This window comes from Argentina anserina, unplaced genomic scaffold, assembly GCF_933775445.1.
Source record: "Argentina anserina unplaced genomic scaffold, drPotAnse1.1, whole genome shotgun sequence".
Classification (NCBI taxonomy): domain Eukaryota; kingdom Viridiplantae; phylum Streptophyta; class Magnoliopsida; order Rosales; family Rosaceae; genus Argentina; species Argentina anserina.
In genome coordinates, this window is record NW_026089399.1 from 1 (window position 1) to 4277 (window position 4277).

Genomic DNA, 4277 nt, shown 5'->3' on the forward strand with positions numbered 1-4277 from the left:
TACAGAAAGATACTCAAACGAGAATTGAAAAGATACTCAAATTGCAATAGTAAACATACTCAAATGATAGAAAGATACTCAGTTTGAAAGAAACACACGCCCACACTGGAAACACTCTCAAATTCAAGAAAAACTCGCATAAGAAAGGCTTACAGAATGATACTCAAACGCGAATTGAAAAGATACTCAAATTGCAATAGTAAACATACTCAAACGATAGAAAGATACTCAGTTTGAAAGAAACACACGCCCACACTGGAAACACTCTCAAATTCAATAGAAACTCGCATCAGAAAGGCTTACAGAAAGATACTCAAACGAGAATTGAAAAGATACTGAAAGTGCAATAGTAACTATGCTCAAACGATAGAAAGATACTCAGTTTGAAAGAAACACACGCCCACACTAGAAACACTCTCAAATTCAAAAGAAACTCGCATCAGAAAGGCTTACAGAAAGATACTCACACGAGAATTGAAAAAATACTCAAAGTGCAATAGTAAACATACTCAAACGATAGAAAGATACTCAGTTTGAAAGAAACACACGCCCACACTGGAAACACTCTCAAATTCAAGAAAAACTCGCATAAGAAAGGCTTACAGAATGATGCTCAAACGCGAATTGAAAAGATACTCAAATTGCAATAGTAAACATACTCAAACGATAGAAAGATACTCAGTTTGAAAGAAACACACGCCCACACTGGAAACACTCTCAAATTCAATAGAAACTCGCATCAGAAAGGCTTACAGAAAGATACTCAAACGAGAATTGAAAAGATACTGAAAGTCCAATAGTAACTATGCTCAAACGATAGAAAGATACTCAGTTTGAAAGAAACACACGCCCACACTGGAAACACTCTCAAATTCAAAAGAAACTCGCATCAGAAAGGCTTACAGAAAGATACTCACACGAGAATTGAAAAAATACTCAAAGTGCAATAGTAAACATACTCAAACGATAGAAAGATACTCAGTTTGAAAGAAACACACGCCCACACTGGAAACACTCTCAAATTCAAGAAAAACTCGCATCGAAAGCCGTTCATAAAGATACTCAAACGAGAATTGAAAAGATACTCAAATTGCAATAGTAAACATACTCAAACGATAGAAAGATACTCAGTTTGAAAGAAACACACGCCCACACTGGAAACACTCTCAAATTCAAAAGAAACTCGCATCAGAAAGGCTTACAGAAAGATACTCAAACGCGAATTGAAAAGATACTCAAATTGCAATAGTAAACATACTCAAACGATAGAAATATACTCAGTTTGAAAGAAACACACGCCCACACTGGAAACACTCTCAAATTCAATAGAAACTCGCATCAGAAAGTCTTACAGAAAGATACTCAAACGAGAATTGAAAAGATACTCAAACGAGAATTGAAAAGATACTGAAATTGCAATAGTAAACATACTCAAACGATAGAAAGATACTCAGTTTGAAAGAAACACACGCCCACACTGGAAACACTCTCAAATTCAAGAAAAACTCGCATCGAAAGCCGTTCATAAAGATACTCAAACGAGAATTAAAAAGATACTCAAATTGCAATAGTAAACATACTCAAACGATAGAAAGATACTCAGTTTGAAAGAAACACACGCCCACACTGGAAACACTCTCAAATTCAAGAAAAACTCGCATCGAAAGCCGTTCACAAAGATACTCAAACGAGAATTGAAAAGATACTCAAATTGCAATAGTAAACATACTCAAACGATAGAAAGATACTCAGTTTGAAAAAAACCACACGCCCACACTGGAAACACTCTCAAATTCAATAGAAACTCGCATCAGAAAGGCTTACAGAAAGATACTCAAACGAGAATTGAAAAGATACTCAAATTGCAATAGTAAACATACTTAAATGATAGAAAGATACTCAGTTTGAAAGAAACACACGCCCACACTGGAAACACTCTCAAATTCAAGAAAAACTCGCATAAGAAAGGCTTACAGAATGATACTCAAACGCGAATTGAAAAGATACTCAATTTGCAATAGTAAACATACTCAAACGATAGAAAGATACTCAGTTTGAAAGAAACACACGCCCACACTGGAAACACTCTCAAATTCAATAGAAACTCGCATCAGAAAGGCTTACAGAAAGATACTCAAACGAGAATTGAAAAGATACTGAAAGTGCAATAGTAACTATGCTCAAACGATAGAAAGATACTCAGTTTGAAAGAAACACACGCCCACACTGGAAACACTCTCAAATTCAAAAGAAACTCGCATCAGAAAGGCTTACAGAAAGATACTCACACGAGAATTGAAAAAATACTCAAAGTGCAATAGTAAACATACTCAAACGATAGAAAGATACTCAGTTTGAAAGAAACACACGCCCACACTGGAAACACTCTCAAATTCAAGAAAAACTCGCATAAGAAAGGCTTACAGAATGATGCTCAAACGCGAATTGAAAAGATACTCAAATTGCAATAGTAAACATACTCAAACGATAGAAAGATACTCAGTTTGAAAGAAACACACGCCCACACTGGAAACACTCTCAAATTCAATAGAAACTCGCATCAGAAAGGCTTACAGAAAGATACTCAAACGAGAATTGAAAAGATACTGAAAGTCCAATAGTAACTATGCTCAAACGATAGAAAGATACTCAGTTTGAAAGAAACACACGCCCACACTGGAAACACTCTCAAATTCAAAAGAAACTCGCATCAGAAAGGCTTACAGAAAGATACTCACACGAGAATTGAAAAAATACTCAAAGTGCAATAGTAAACATACTCAAACGATAGAAAGATACTCAGTTTGAAAGAAACACACGCCCACACTGGAAACACTCTCAAATTCAAGAAAAACTCGCATCGAAAGCCGTTCAGAAAGATACTCAAACGAGAATTGAAAAGATACTCAAAGTGCAATAGTAAACATACTCAAACGGTAGAAAGATACTCAGTTTGAAAGAAACACACGCCCACACTGGAAACACTCTCAAATTCAAAAGAAACTCACATCAGAAAGGCTTACAGAAAGATACTCAAACGAGAATTGAAAAGATACTCAAATTGCAATAGTAAACATACTCAAACGATAGAAAGATACTCAGTTTGAAAGAAACACACGCCCACACTGGAAACACTCTCAAATTCAAGAAAAACTCGCATCGAAAGCCGTTCACAAAGATACTCAAACGAGAATTGAAAAGATACTCAAATTGCAATAGTAAACATACTCAAACGATAGAAAGATACTCAGTTTGAAAAAAACACACGCCCACACTGGAAACACTCTCAAATTCAATAGAAACTCGCATCAGAAAGGCTTACAGAAAGATACTCAAACGAGAATTGAAAAGATACTCAAATTGCAATAGTAAACATACTCAAATGATAGAAAGATACTCAGTTTGAAAGAAACACACGCCCACACTGGAAACACTCTCAAATTCAAGAAAAACTCGCATAAGAAAGGCTTACAGAATGATACTCAAACGCGAATTGAAAAGATACTCAATTTGCAATAGTAAACATACTCAAACGATAGAAAGATACTCAATTTGAAAGAAACACACGCCCACACTGGAAACACTCTCAAATTCAATAGAAACTCGCATCAGAAAGGCTTACAGAAAGATACTCAAACGAGAATTGAAAAGATACTGAAAGTGCAATAGTAACTATGCTCAAACGATAGAAAGATACTCAGTTTGAAAGAAACACACGCCCACACTGGAAACACTCTCAAATTCAAAAGAAACTCGCATCAGAATGGCTTACAGAAAGATACTCACACGAGAATTGAAAAAATACTCAAAGTGCAATAGTAAACATACTCAAACGATAGAAAGATACTCAGTTTGAAAGAAACACACGCCCACACTGGAAACACTCTCAAATTCAAGAAAAACTCGCATAAGAAAGGCTTACAGAATGATGCTCAAACGCGAATTGAAAAGATACTCAAATTGCAATAGTAAACATACTCAAACGATAGAAAGATACTCAGTTTGAAAGAAACACACGCCCACACTGGAAACACTCTCAAATTCAATAGAAACTCGCATCAGAAAGCCGTTCAGAAAGATACTCAAACGAGAATTGAAAAGATACTGAAAGTCCAATAGTAACTATGCTCAAACGATAGAAAGATACTCAGTTTGAAAGAAACACACGCCCACACTGGAAACACTCTCAAATTCAAAAGAAACTCGCATCAGAAAGGCTTACAGAAAGATACTCACACGAGAATTGAAAAAATACTCAAAGTGCAATAGTAAACATA